The following is a 15,788-nucleotide window of genomic DNA, read 5'->3' on the forward strand; positions in this document are numbered from 1 at the left end:
GTAACACATCTATGCACACATGTTCTTTCCAACGTTATTTGTAAAAAAAAGAAAAAAGTAATGGCAGTAGAAATAACAACGTAAGTGTTCATCGGTTGATCGCCAAACAAACCCCTTGCCACGAAGCCAAGGATTCTGACTCACAGTGACCCTACAATGGAGAGAGTAGAACTAACCGCCCCACAGAGCTTCCAAGCAGCAGCTGGTGGATTCAAACTGCCACCTTTCAGGTAGCAGTCAAGCTCTTAACCACTGCGCCACCACTAATAATTGTTCATCAGTAGGACACAGATTAAACAAATCAGGACACATGCCTGAAAGAGAATTTTGTACTAAAAAAAAGGAGGGGTTGTATATAGCTGGATTTTTACAGATATACCCTTAATTATATAGAGAGTTGCATTGATCTGTGCATTAAAACAGTCTGAAATTATGTGTAAGACATAGTAGATGGTGCTCCTTTTTTAAAAAATATAGCGTATTTTATTGTGATATAATTCACATACTACACAATTTACCCTTTACAGTGAACAATTTAGAGTGTCTTAACATTTTCAGAGAATTGTGTAACCATCACCACTATCTCATTGTGGAACATTTTCATCACTTCTTAAAAATACCCTGTGCCCATTAATCGGTCACTCCCCATTTTTCCATCCTCCTTGCTCCTAGTAGGCACCAATCTGGTTTTTATCTGTACGGACTTGCCTATTATACACATTTCATTAAAATGGAATTATCTGGCTTTCTGTGAGCGGCATTTTTCAGCGAGCATAGTGTTTTCATGACCCATGCATGTTATGTATCAGTACTTTGAGGGACAGAAACTGGGAGATATTAACAAGATACTGTCGATCATTTTGATTTTTAACAATACATACTAAGAAAAAAAAAGCTACACAGCTGCCCATTATGTTTCTGGAAACCAAGGAAATGTGTATAACTAAGGGAATATTAACCATTATTCAAAAACAGGTTAAAAAATACAGCACAAAAGTTGGTTATTTTCAGGGATTAAATAGGCTTTAGTAATTAGAAATCTATTAATACATTCACCATTAATTACAGAAAACTATGCCATCACTAAAGTCAACACTGATTCTTAATAATAATTTAGCAGTAGGTTTATTGTTTTTTTTTTTTATTGTTAAGTTTGCATGACAGATATTTCCTATAATGACAGAAATAAGGAAAATACACTTGTTAGTCAATATTATTTTGTGTTTGTCAGTAAAGGTAGATATGTGAAATAAATACCCGTTTTGAAAATTGGAAGGGCAAAATTATCTTTATTCTTAGATGATTATCATTGTATATCTGGAAAACCTAAAAATAGCATATTGATATAATAAGGTAATTCAATAAGTGGCTGTTAGAAAAGTTACATAAATAAATGACTTGTTTTATGTATAATTAGACTGTTAATATCTGTGAATTATAATAGATCCAAAATAGAATAAATTATTTCAATCACTTATATTAGCACCTAAGAAGAACTATATAACATTCCTTTGAAAAATAAGTTAAAATACCACTGAGTGATGTTAAAAAAAAAAAAAAGTGCTTAAAAAATAGGAAATTGTATCTTGTTTTGTTTTTTTTTTAATATACTACAACCCAAATCATAGAAGGAAAGGAAACACATTTTCAAGCAAGCTTCCAAAGCCAGAGCATTAAAGAAAAGGGCTAGCATATTTGACTCGATTAAATGAAACCTGTGGGCAAAATATCAGCACAGATAAAATAAAAAACCTAACTTTTCCACACCTAAGAAGTATGGCAGTGACAGGACCTAAATTTCCTAACACACAGGAAGTTTAAAGAAAGCAATAAAATCAATATAAATAGAAAAACATATGAAAAGATGTCTCACGTAAAAATTAAGACTAACAGCTAGTGCACTTTTAAAGCTTGCTCAGGTTTACTGACAAATATATTCACATCGAAAGAATGAGGTGTTATACTTTTTATTATCACAATGTTAAGGAATGCTGGTCCCAGGTAAAAAGCTAGAATAATCTGTGTCTTTTGAGATTTCCTTGCAGCTCTGGGGATAAATGAGTTAACTCCTGTAACACCCCTTTCCTTCTGAGGACAGTGTGGTGGTTAATTTGGTTCTATTCCCAGGGTATGTTCTTAACTCAAGGAGAAGTCATTAAAATAAGGAGGAGGCATAGGCCAGAAATCCATGGTTTAGTCTACTCTGCCCAGGTAAGACTGTATATAAGATCATGTACTTTGACTGGAGGAACCTGGGTAAGGTCAGACAGTCCTTGTCTGTTTCTTCCTTCTACATCCCTTTTTCAACCCTAATCAAATGTCTTCACTTTTGTATACATTTTCTCATTTTTAAAGTGTGGATAACAGGTCAGCTGTGAGGCTCCAAAATGATATGAGTAGGTGGACAAAGTAAGAATGTGTTGAATATTAGCCGTTAGTGTCATCCCCTGGAAGTTCATGAGAAGAGATAGGAGGGGACCCCACAAAACTAGCCCTTTACCAGCTGTTGAACTTTTGTGTATCCTGTGCCCAGTGGTTAAGCCCTGGGCTACTAATGGAAAGATTGGTGGTTCGAACCCACCTAGTGGCTCCGTGGAAGAAAGACCTGGCAATCTGTTCCCAAAACCATTACAGCCTAAAAAATCCTCAGGGAGAGTTCTACTCTGTCACATGTGTTTGCTATGAGTTGAAATAAACTCAGTCACCTTTCAGCAATAGGAAGAATTAAGATATGAGGTTTATTTTAAATAAAGAGAAGCACCGTGCTGAAGAGAAAGGTTAAAGAGTCATTTTTGCAAAAGCTGTTTTATGACGACAAACTGGGATACAGCCGAGTGTGTCTGAGTCCACAACGTAGTGTCAAACATTCTAGCACAGCAACTAGAAGCCAGGGGTTTGGAGTGAGGCCACTTGTGTTCAAATTCCAGCTCCACCATTGTGTGAAGTGGGGCTAATCCCTTAAACGCTTTACAGGTCCAAGCCTTCAGTGTAACGGGCATGTAATGGGTTGCTTTGAGCACAGATGTAAGTTATATTAAACACTGCATGGAGAGATTAAATATTGCAGGGTGAGTGGTCAGGATCTCAGTTTCCCAATAGTGTGTTTCTCAAACTGTGAATCATCCCTGACTTCTATCAGCATTCCAAAATAAAAATAAGGGGCTTCCTCAGATCCCCTTATTCTTAAGAAAACAAAACAATCGGCTGCTATACTTTGAAGAATTAGAGTTGGGGAGTGGGATCCTAGTCAACTATAAGACACATCCTCACCATGACCCTGGTACCTAGACTCTGGGTTATTTAAAAAGCAGGAAGGGGACTGTTCACATGCAAAATTATTTGTGGGCCTAGAGAAATTTTAAGAGGCTTCTCAAAATATAAGAATCTTTAATTTTATTCTGATAATGATTTGCTCTAGCTGATTTATCTGAATCTGTATACTAGTAAACTCTTCCTTGAATTGGGTCAAAGACAGTTAAGTATTTTGCCATTGTTTCAAAATATACAGATTGGGGTCTGTGTTGAGTTCCAGGGAATTCATGATCAAAAAAAAAGATATGACCACAAGATAGCATGGAACAACAATCTACTTATTGGTGTCACCCCCTCACCTTGCATTGGCAGACAAACGCAAGGGGCAGTTCCCCACGGCGAGAGATCTTCCACAGGCAAGTGGGCTGCAGGGAGCTGACAGCCGATGAGTGAGGCAAGAACGTTCTTAAAACCAGTGGAGATTTTTCCTTGTTAGATTGTTTTATTTCATAATTAAAGAAAAATAAGAAGTAAAATGGGTTGTCCATCTTCCCTGAGGTAAGAACACTCTCGTGCAACAAGACCACCTCCTGCATTTGGCTGCCAGTGAGAGTATGGTTGTGGCACCAATAAATAGATTGTTGCTCAGTGCTGTCTTGCTGTCACCTCTTGTGCTCTAATAAGCAGAAGGGTTTGCTGTTAGGCTGGGGAACAGGGCACAGGTAGGCTAGGACAAAGTGTTTCACTGTGGGAAAGGGGCAGGGAAGCAAGGCCAGCACAGAGCAGCATATTCTCCCTCCCTCCCAATTTTGTAGCCAAGATGGAAAAATTTACAGCCACACCTCTATATCTAAAATTTTATTTTAACCTTCATTTCACTTGCATTCAATCGATAACATGTTGAAACTTTTCATTCATTCCCTTTATCTTGTTTAAATTATTTTGTGTCTTTTCTTTCCCTTTCAATCTTATTGTGACTACTTATTCCAGGCCATCTTTTAATAACTCATACCTATGCTATCAGGATACTACCCTGACTTGTCTCTCTACCTTAAAAATGTCTTCCTTGCAAAGGTTACTAAATATGAGGAGCAGTTACCTTCTAGAAAATTCTACCTTTATTATTCTGTTTTTAGATATGAACCTATTATCCATCCCCTCAACTCTCCTCTCTCTCTTACCCTAGACCAATTTAGGGACCCTTGTTCTACAGAGTGTTCTACCTACACACCCTTCAGGCTGCCGAGGTTCTGCTTTGTTCACACCATGTTGCCTGGATTAAAAGATATTCTCTCCACTTTTTCGTTCCCAAATATTTCCCATTTTTCAAGTGTTAATTATTTTATATCCCATATTTTTTATATGAAATATACCTTAATTACCTCATCTCTCCTGAAGCATATATTGTACACCCTCATTTGTCCCAACAGACAGCATCTTACATGTTTATTATAATTTTTCTTTAGGAAAGCATGTATTACTTGTTAAGCAATTAAAATGTAAATTCAGAGCATTGTTAAAAATAATCAAAACTTAACAAAATTGAAACATAAGGTTTATTCTGAGTAGTTATTCTATATGCATATAAGAAAACCACTGTGATTCCGAAAAAAAAAAAAAAGCAAATGGTGAGGCGTAGGCTAGTTACAATGAAGCTTATAAGTAGAAGAGGAGGGAGACAAATAGAAGATGAACCATTGTCTAACCCTAACATGATAGATTGTAAGTTGCCCTCCCCCCTTTTACTGCAATCAACTGATATCAGGTCACAAGGTGGTCTCTGTCCCTCCACACACCTGCAACCATTACACCTTTTGAAATTTAAATTAAATAAAACTGGCTTTGAACAGGAAAAAAAAAAATGGGGATGACAGAAGCACCCGGCAAGATTAATTTGGGGTCAGGAATTTTTATGGTTAATATTTGGTTTTCTGGGTAGGAAAAAATTGTAAAATCAAAGGAAGATGTCTGTTTCTAATTTTCCTCTTTGACAATTATAATTTTGAGACAAACAACTGGATCTCCAAAGACAAGTAGAGATTGTTGCTGAGAACTAATTTTGGCTGAGTGATGATACAGCCAAAGGAGACTTTAGAGACAGAGCCAAAGAAAAGTAAAAGACTTTTTTTTTCTGGAGGGGGGACCTAGTTTTAAGAGAAAAGCAACATGAAAATTGGGCAGTGAAAAACACAAAGACATTTTATTAATGGCTAGATGCGATCCAAATACGCTTAAGGCACGGCTCTCAAACTCTAGGGAACATCAAAATCATTCGTACTCATCTTTTATCTTTATTTTGTTTCATCTTATCTAAAAAATACTAATTTGAATTAATGTTTTAATTACTCAATACAATTAAAGCACATCTCACTGGACCCCATCCCACAGTTTCTGATTCAGCATGTCTAGGGTGCATTGAGTCAAGAAAATTTGCCTTTATAACAAGTTCCTAAGTGATGCTGCTCTTGTGGAGCCGGGGTCACTGGTCTAGGGAACTGGATGCTGAGAAGAGACAATCTTGGTAAGAAGTATAAAGTTATTTGTTGTAAATCCTGAGGTAAGTGCATAGACAAAATGAATGTATGAAGGGATCACATTGATTTTGGAAAACAGAAGGTCATTTACAGACTTCATTTTGTTTTTTGTTTGTTGGCTGCTTGACTGCTTTTACGACATAAGTTATCAGTGGGTTTATGGAGGAAACAGGTGAATTAGAAGGAGGTAACAGATATGAAACAGTTTTCAGGAAGTATGAAGTATATGGTGGGAGAAATTATTTTGGGGGAACAACGTTATGCAGAATTGACTTTGAAGGGTTAGATGCCACTTATTTTCAAAAGACTTAATATATTCCACATCACACACTTCATTGCTCTGCATTTGTTATTTTGTGACAGTGTATAATGCTACCTAGTAGAATACCTACTTCCAGTATTTCTTCCATAGAAGAAATTGTTGTTATTGTTGTTGTTAGGTGCCATCAAGTTGGTTCTGACTCATAACCACCCTATGTACAACAGAATGAAACACTGCACAGTCCTGCAACACCCTCAGAATTGTTACACTTGAGCCCATTATTGCAGCCACTGTGTTAATTCATCTTGCTGAGATTTCTACTTTTTTGCTGACCCTCTACTTTACCAAACATGATGTCCTTCTCTAGGGACTCGTTCCTCCTGATAACATGTCCAAAGTACATGAGATGAAGTCTCGCCATCCTTGCTTCTAAGGACATGCTGGCTGTACTTCTTCCAACAAGGATTTGTTCATTCTTCTGGCAGATCATGATATATTCAGTATTCCTCACCAACACCATGATTCAAATGCATCAGTTCTTCTTAGGTCTTCCTTATTCCTTGTCCAGCTGTTGTATGCATATGAGGCGACTGAAAAATGCCATGGCTTGGGTCAGGCTCACCTTAGTCCTCAAAGTGACATCTTTTTTTCCTTTTTTTTTTTTTTTTAACACTTTAAAGAGATCTTTTTCTGCAAATTTGCCTAATGCAATTTGTCGTTTGATTCCTTGACTACTGCTTCTATAGGTTCTAAAACCAAAACCAAACCTGTTGTTGTCGAGGCGATTCTAACTCATAGTGCCCCTTACAAATAACATCAACATTTTTGCTGAGCTTTTAAGTATTTATTTGCATAATGGTATTCAAAATGCAGGAGGGAAAGGAAAAAGTGAGATAGCAAACCCTCGGGTGGATAAATTATATCATGATCAAGACAAAAGGCTTAACTTCCGTATCAATGGTATTAAAAACAAACAAATAAACTGTTTGCCATTAAGTCAGTTCCTACTCATAGTGACCCTATAGGACAGAGTGGAACTGCTCCATAGGGTTTCCAAGGAGTGGCTGGTAGATTCATACTGTCTACCTTGTGGTTATCAGCCAAACGCTTAATCTCTGCACCACCAGGGCCCCATCAGTTGTATGGTTTGAGAAAAGCAAACGTGCATTCATTGAATAGATTAGATTAAGAATCCAAAATACTGGGCAAAATTATGGATATACTTGGCATGGCCTCATAGTGGGATTCTGCACAGGTTACCTCCCCTGAATGTCACTTATGAATGTATCAATTAAACAGTTATACTAAGACATTAGTGTAGATTCCATTGTACAGCACAGCACTATGAACGTATAAAGGAAGGAACAGCTCTTCTAAGACAAGTGGAAAGGAAGATAAAAATAAGAGAAAAAGAGTGTATATTGGTGGAGAAACAAAGTAAATCTTTACTATTCGTAGCCTCGGAGATGATGGAGTAACCCACTGAGGAAGGAGAGAATGGGAAGAGTGGTGAGAGCTAAGGACAGCTGGGAAGAATGTGCTAGGAGAATAGCAAGGTGAAAAGGAAAACTGACCAAGCAGCAATGAATAACGAGAGTTAATAAATGACTCCAAGAAATTCTATTGTCCTGGGTAATTAAGCAGGAGATTTGGCTGAAAACACCTGATTCACTGAACAAGCTCACAGAAGCCAGCAGCAGCAATATTGTGGAATCGGCCTAGAAGACAAACACTTCTAAGACATGTCAAATGAATTTGAGTAATTTTTCTGCACAATTCAAATACTTCAGTTCTACTTTGAAGTGATCAGTAAATTTGGGGACAGGTTTTGATAAAACATAAAATGATAGAGAATAGAGGGTAGTTTTCTGTTGTCCATGTCCCTAATAAATTGCCCAAATGTTTCGATCTAAGATATCTCAAATCCTTTCATAAGGTTTGACTCTAAGTGTCAGTGGTTGCTATCTCAGATCATAAAGACAACTTTTTTTAAAGAACATAAAATATAATTGACATACATATATAAAACAAGTACTTGCCAAATATTTTACTTAATTCATTAATGATTGAGAGAATTAGATATTCAACTGATTCAGCATCAAAATGAAAATTTCATGTATAAAAGGTCAAACAAGCAAGGTTGAAAAAAATAACAAGTAGATGCAAAACAGGTCTATCTACAGAGAAAATATCAATTACTCTCCACTAAAACAAAACTAATTTGTATTTCTAAGGACAATAATTTGCATTATTAACAGTTTTATACAACTTTCCCAATTGTAGGATAGCTCAAAGACAATAAAATACAAAGATAATCCACTGTCCTAGACAGGAAACTCAGTGTTTTCCCTATTTCAGAAGTTTTCACAATTTTTCCTGACACTGGCACAAAGAAGGGAGAGGGAATGAGTAGAGGAAATGGTATTGGTTAAGTGTCTTCTTATCCAATCAATAATTGTGGTGATAATTTGTATATGCATTATTTAATTGAATTAAAATAATTACCCAATGATAAGCTCACTCTGTAGGTTGAATAAAATGATACTCATAAATGTACCCATGATTACAAAGCTTGTAAACAACTAATCTGAAATTTGTACTCAGGGTCCAAAATTTGTGTCTTTTCCCACTACATATTTCAATATAAGGCATATGAAATTCTATTTGAGTCAGATGTGGAATATGGGCCTTAATCAACATAAAATGACACAGTGGATGATTTGGACTTGATTGATAACCATTTTCAGTTATACATTTAATGCAATTATTTGTGTTAAATTACCTCCTGAAGACTTGGTGGTGTTACTCTTCTATGGCATGGAATACCTGCACATGTGATTGGGAGAAAGTGAACCTGAGAAAGTAGAAGAGTAAACTCCCTTGACTAAATTACAAGTTGTTCATTTTATTTTTTTAGAGTCATTGATTAAACACCCAGAGAAATGAACAACTTCACCTCTGTGCCCATGTTCTTCCTAACGGGGTTTTCTGATGTTCAGGAGATCCAGATCTTACATGCTGTGTTGTTTTTGCTGATATACCTGGCAGCTGTACTGGGAATGTTCTCATCATCACCCTCACAAGCAAGGATCATTGGCTCCACATCCCTATGTATTTCTTCCTGAAGAACTTGTCCTTTCTGGATCTCTGCCTCATTTCCATCACTGTTCCCAAATCCATCGCAAACTCTCTGGCTCATCTCAACATCATCTCATTCCTTGGTTGTGTTTCACAGGTATTTTTCTTCATCCTCTCAGCCACTACAGAAGTATCTCTACTCACAGTGATGTCCTATGACCGCTACGTTGCCATCTGCCACCCACTGAGGTATGAAGTCCTCATGAGCCATGGAGCCTGTGTGCAGATGGCAGCTTCCTCATGGGTCAGTGGAGTTCTCAATGCAATTCTGCACACGGCTTCTACCTTCTCCATACCTGTGTGTGGGTCTCCTGAAGTTCATCAGTTCTGTGATGTTCCACAACTGCTCTCCCTCGCCTGTTCTTATAATACTGTGGAATTAGTAGTCATTGGGCTCAGCCTGGTGTTAGATTTTGGCTGTTTTGTGTTTATTGATATCTCTTACATTCACATCTTCTCCACTATTCTGAGAATCCCATCCAGAGAAGGCAGGTCTAGAGCTTTCTCCACATGCTTGCCTCACCTCACTGTTGTGACTCTCTTTCTCTTTTCTGGTGTTTTTGCCTATTTACGACCCTTACCCGAATCTCCATCACCCTTGGATTTGCTGGTGTCAGTATTCTATACTATGGTGCCACCCACCATGAATCCCGTCATCTACAGTCTGAGAAATAAGGGTATGAAGATGGCATTAAAGAAACTGTTAAAGAGTAGGCATTGCCCTTCAAACTCGGAGGGTTAATGTCACATATATCATGATCTTTCAATTACTGGCAGAATCGTCTGAACAATTTGGTTGCATAGTCTGAAAATAATGTTGGATATTTAAAGTAAGAATTACCATGAAAACTCTTTAAATTGCTATTAATGGGCACTGTCTATCAGTAGATGGAGTGGAAAAACCAGTAGTTCCATTTATAATTGGGCAGATACATGCTAACCTTGTATTTATCATGTTAGTTGAAAAACAAACAAAAAAACAATTATTTTCCAGTTAGTTCTGACTCTTGATGACTCCATGTGTGGAGAGTACAACTGGGTCCATAGAGTTTTCAAGGCTGTGGCCTTTCAGAACCTGATCTCTGGCCTTTCTTTGGAGGCCTCTGGGTGACTTTAAACATTCGGCCTTTCAATTAGTTGTTGAGGACTTAACCATGTGGTGCAGTGGTTAAGAGCTATATCTGCTAATCAGAAGGTTGGCAGTTTGAATCTACTGGTGGCTCCTTAGAAACCCTATGGGGCAGTTCTACTCAGTCTTATAGGGTTGCTATGAGTCAGAATCTACTCAGCTGCAATGAGTTTGTATGATTTTTGTTTTCATTTGTTGTTTTTTTTTTAAGACTCCTTATGGGGACACTTTTGAATTCAAACAATGCTTCATGCCTTCTGGATATTCAACTCACTTATGATCATAACACTATTTCTCTATTCCTGATGTAGTGTTATATTTTCCTGCTCCAGTCATGAGATTACCTTTACTTAGATTTCTCCAGCCTAGTCCACTTTCCCCTGTTAGATGTTTTCTTAATACCATTTCCCTATCTATCATAGAACTTACCTTAGTTGTAATTTGAGATTTATTTCTCTAAGGCTTTGTTATGTTTTTCTTCATTACACTGTGTGATCCTTGGGGACAGTGCCTGTATCTCTTATGTCTTTCTTAGTGTGTGGCCTAGAATAGAAATAAAGTAAGTATTTATTTAGTATATTAATAGACAATATCCACATCTTTACCTGGTCCCACAAAACTTTTGTTATTTCTTTATCATTAATCTGAGCTTAACCTGGAAACCCTGGTGGCGTAGTGGTAAGTGCTACGGCTGCTAGCCAAGAGGCTGGCAGTTCGAATCCTCCAGGCGCTCCTTGGAAACTCTATGGGGCAGTTCTACTCTGTCCTATAAGGTCGTTATGAGTCAGAATCGACTTGATGGCAGTGGGTTTGGTTTTGGTTTTTGAGCTTAATCTATTATCTCTATATTTGTAATGGATTGAATTCTAATTTATTCCAAAGGTAATGGATTATAATAAGTTCTGTGGTAGTTATGGACCTATGCACATATGTAGTTCACATGATCAGAAACTGTATTTTCCACATGGACAAATAACTAATGGGTTTGTGGAATATAGAGAGACAAAGCATTTGTGTGATTGAGTGGATATGCATACATTTTGTAGAAAAAAATATTTACATGACTGTAAAATACACTGGCTCAAGTTCAGGCAGTTGAAATGTATCATATACGCACATGTTGTGTAGCAAATGAACTGACCTCATCCGCTGCAAGAAGCCCCACTTATTCTACTTATATCCCTACATGTTATGCTTTTCTCGGTTTAGACTTGAGTGTCTCTTCCATCCAAAACCAAATAAAATTTAATTATGTATTTGTTGACATTATTGGGGATTTGCATTGGCAGAGTACTTTCCCTAGAAACATGAACATCTTCAGTCTTGCATATGGTAGTCAGAATGGTGTCAAAGTTGTGTAAGTCCTAATTTCCAGAACCGTGAATATATTACCTTACATGGACAAAAGGGACTTTGCTGATGTTATTAAGGTTAAGGACCTTAATATGGAAAATTATCCTGGGTTATCCAGGTGGGAACAACCTAATCACATAAATTCTTAAAATCAAAGGCACTTTTTCAACAGAAGTCAGACAACCAGATAGATGGCATTGTGAGAGGGACTTGACCAGCCATTGCTGTCTTTGAAGATTGCAGAAGGTGTTCATGATTCAAAAATACCCACGGCCTCTTGAATCTGAAAACTTTAAGGACACAATTTTTCCAGAAAAGAATGAATCCCATCAAAACCTTGATTTAGCCCAGTGAGACTCAAGTCGAATTTCTGATCTTCTTCCTACTGGGTTACTATGAGTCTACTGTGACTCAGCAGCAACAGGTTTTTTTGGTTTTATTCACATATATAAAAATTAAAAATTTAAATTTAATTAATATAAATTATAAACTGATTTGTGAAAATAAATTATAAATATTTATGTTATGTATCAGATAGATAATGCAAATATATTTATATATAAACATACATATATATATAAAAAAATCACTAATCATAGGGTATATAGAAAAAAATAGCTAGAAGGCTGTGCTCCAAAAATGCTAAAACTGGTTACACTTCTCGGTGGTGAGATTATGAATAATTTGTATCATCTTTTTGCTTATCTATGATTTCTATTTATCTACAATAAACATTCATTTTTTGCATAATCAAAAAAATTTCTGACCTTCTGAACTATAAGATTATAATTTGGGTTGTATTAAACCACTAAATCTGTGGTAACTTGTTACTGCAGCAAGAGAAAACTAATACACTGCACAAAATTCAGTGCTTCATTATCATGCTATCATATTTGAGTTGCTGTGCATTTGGTGGAGATAAAAGGAGAAGACAGAAATATTGCTACATTGCATCTGAAACTCTCAAAACACCCATTAACTGTAGAATGGATAAGTTTTTGGCATCCCCCTAAAAGTCAATACTACTCAGCAATGGAAATGAAAAATCTACGTCTATACAAAAATGGGCATAAGTCTCACAAATATAAAATTGAGAAAAATAAACCGAACAAGGAAGGCTATAAGTTGTAGGATGTCATTTATTTTATATAAAGATTAAAAACAGTCTCTATGCTGCCTGAGGTATGGGATAGATTCACCACAGGGCTTGTAACTAAAAAGTGGCATGAAAGGGGCTTCTGAGGTGCAGTATTTTTCTACTTAATGATCTGAATGCAGGTAACATGGATATAGGCAGTTTATAAAAATGCATCCAGCTGTATTCATATAATATGTTCAAGTTTCTGCTTGTAATATATAGATTTTTTTTTACTGTGCTTTAGATGAAGGTTTACAGAACAAATTAGTTTCTCATTAAACAATTAGTACACATATTGTTTTAAGACATTGGTTGCCAACCCCACAACATGAAAACACGCTCACTTTCTTGAACTTGGGTTTCCTGTAACCAGCTTTCCTGTCCCCTCCTGCCTTCACATCCTTGCCCGTGGGCTGATGTGGCCATTTAGTCTCATTTTATTTTATGGGCCTGTCTAATCTCTGGCTGAAGGATGAACCTCAGCAGTGACTTCATTACTGAATTGAAAGGATGTCCTGGGGCCATACTCTTGGGTTTTTTTCCAGTCTCTGTCAGACCAGTAAGTCTGTTTTTTTTTTTGTTTGTTTGTTTGCTTGTGAGTCAGAATTTTGTTCTCCATTTTCCCTCAGCTCTGTCTGGGACCCTTAAATGTGATCCTTGTCAGAGCAATCGGTGGTGGTAGCCAGTCACCATCTATACTCATTCTGGTATAGGATGTAGTCCTTTGGTCCATTAGATATTTGGGCTAATCTTTCCCTTGTGTCTTTGGTTTTCTTCATTCCCCCTTTCTCCAGATGGAGTGAGACCAGTGCAGTATCTTAGATGGCTGCTCGCAAGCTTTTAAGATACCAGGTGCTACTGACCAAAGTAGAATGTAGAACATTTTCTTTATAAACTATGTTATGCCAACTGAGCTAGATGTTCCCCAAGACCATGGTCACCACAGCCTTCTCTCCAGGAATTCGGTCCCTCAGGAAGTTTGGATGTGTCTATGGAGCTTCCATGACCTTGCCTTGAACAAGTTGTGTGACTTCCCTAGTATTGTGTACTGTCTCACCCTTCAGAAAAGTTACCACTTATTTATTGTCCATTTAATGTTTTTCCATCACCACCCTTCCCCTTCCTTGTAAATGTCAAAGATTGTTTCTTTTTTGTGTATAAACATTTTCATGAATTAAAAATATTTTTTATTGCACTTTAGATGAAGATTTAACAAGTTTCCCATTAAACAATTAATTCCCATATTGTTTTTTGACATTGGTTGCCAACCCCACGACATGCCAACACTCTCCCCTTCTTGACCTTGGGTTCATCATTTCTAGCTTTCTATCCCCTCCTACCTTCTCTACTTTGTCCCTGGGCTGGTGTGCCCATTTAGTCTCATTTTGTTTTATGGGCCTGTCTAATCTTTGGCTGAAGGTTGACCCTCAGGAGTGACTCCATTACCGATATATAAGGGTGTCTGGGGGCCATACTCTCAATGTTTCTTCAGTCTCTGTAAGACCAGTAAATCTGGTCTTTTTAAAAATTTTGCGAGTTAGAATTTTGTTCTACATTTTTCTCCAGATCTGTCCAGGACCCTCGAATGTGATCCTGTCTGAACAGTCAATGGTGGTAACTGGGCACCATCTAGTTGTACTGGACTCAGTCTTGTGGAGGCTGTAGTAGTTGTGCTCCATTAGTCCTTTAGATTAATCTTTCCCTTGTGTCTTTGGTTTTCTTCTTTCTCCTTTGCTCTGGAGTGTTTGAGACCAGTGGAGTATCTTAGATGGCCACTCACAATCTTTTAAGGCCCCAGATGTTGCTGACCAAAATAAAGTGTAGAATATTTTTCTTTATAAACTATGTTATGCCAGTTGAGCTAGATGTTCATGGAGACCATGGTTCCCACACCCCTCAGCCTAACAATTTGGGTAATGAATAACGAAGACCGAAGAAGAGTTGACACCTTTGAATTGTGGTGTTGTCGAAGAATATTGAATATACTGTGGACTGCCAAAAGAACAAACAAATCTGTCTCAGAAGAAGTACAACCACAATGCTCCTTAGAAGCAAGGATGGCGAGTCTGCGTCTTAGATACTTTGAACATGCTGTCGGGAGGGATCAGTCCCTGGGGAAGGACATCATGTGTGGCAGAGTGCAGGGTCAGCGGAAAGAGCAAGACCCTCAACGAGGTGTATTGACACAGTGGCTGCAACAATGAGCTCAAGCATAACAACGATTGTAAGGATGGCACAGGACTGCGCAGTGTTTCGTTCTGTTGTGCATAGGGTCGCTATGAGTCAGAACTGACTCGACAGCACCTAAAACAACATATCCCTCATGAACACAGATGCAAAAATCCTCAACAAAATTCTAGCCAATAGAATTCAACAACATATCAAAAAAATAATTCACCATGACCAAATGGGATTCATACCAGGTATGCAGGGATGGTTCAACATTTGAAAAAAAATTAATGTAATCCATCACATAAACAAAACAAAACAAAAGAATCACGTGATTTTATCAATTGATGCAGAAAAGGCATTTGACAAAGTCCAACACTCATTCATGATAAAAACTCTTAGCAAAATAGGAATAGAAGGAAAATTCCTCAACATAATGAAGGACATATATACAAAGCCAACAGCCAACATCACACCAAATGGAGAGAGCCTGAAAGCATTCCCCTTGAGATCGAGAACCAGAAAAGGATGCCCTTTATCACTGCTCTTGTTCAACATTGTGCTGGAGCTCCTAGCCAGAGCAATTAGGCAAGACAAAGAAATAAAGGACATCCAGATTGGCAAGGAAGAAGTATAATTATCTCTATTTGCAGACGACATGATCTTATACACAGAAAACCCTAAGGAATCCTCAAGAAAACTACTGAAACCAATAGAAGAGCTCAGCAGAGTATCGGGATACAACATAAACATACAAAAATCAGTTGGATTCCTCTACATTAACAAAAAGAACATCAAAGAGGAAATCACCAA

The 15,788-nt window shown here is 37.4% G+C and overlaps 1 pseudogene; it reads left to right on the forward strand.

Annotated features, from left to right (window-relative positions):
• The first annotated feature begins 8,990 nt into the window (after positions 1–8,990).
• On the forward strand, positions 8,991–9,928 carry LOC126074816 (olfactory receptor 14A16-like; annotated as a pseudogene).
• The last annotated feature ends 5,860 nt before the right edge of the window (positions 9,929–15,788 follow it).

Source organism: Elephas maximus, chromosome 4 (assembly GCF_024166365.1).
Source record: "Elephas maximus indicus isolate mEleMax1 chromosome 4, mEleMax1 primary haplotype, whole genome shotgun sequence".
Classification (NCBI taxonomy): Eukaryota; Metazoa; Chordata; class Mammalia; order Proboscidea; family Elephantidae; genus Elephas; species Elephas maximus.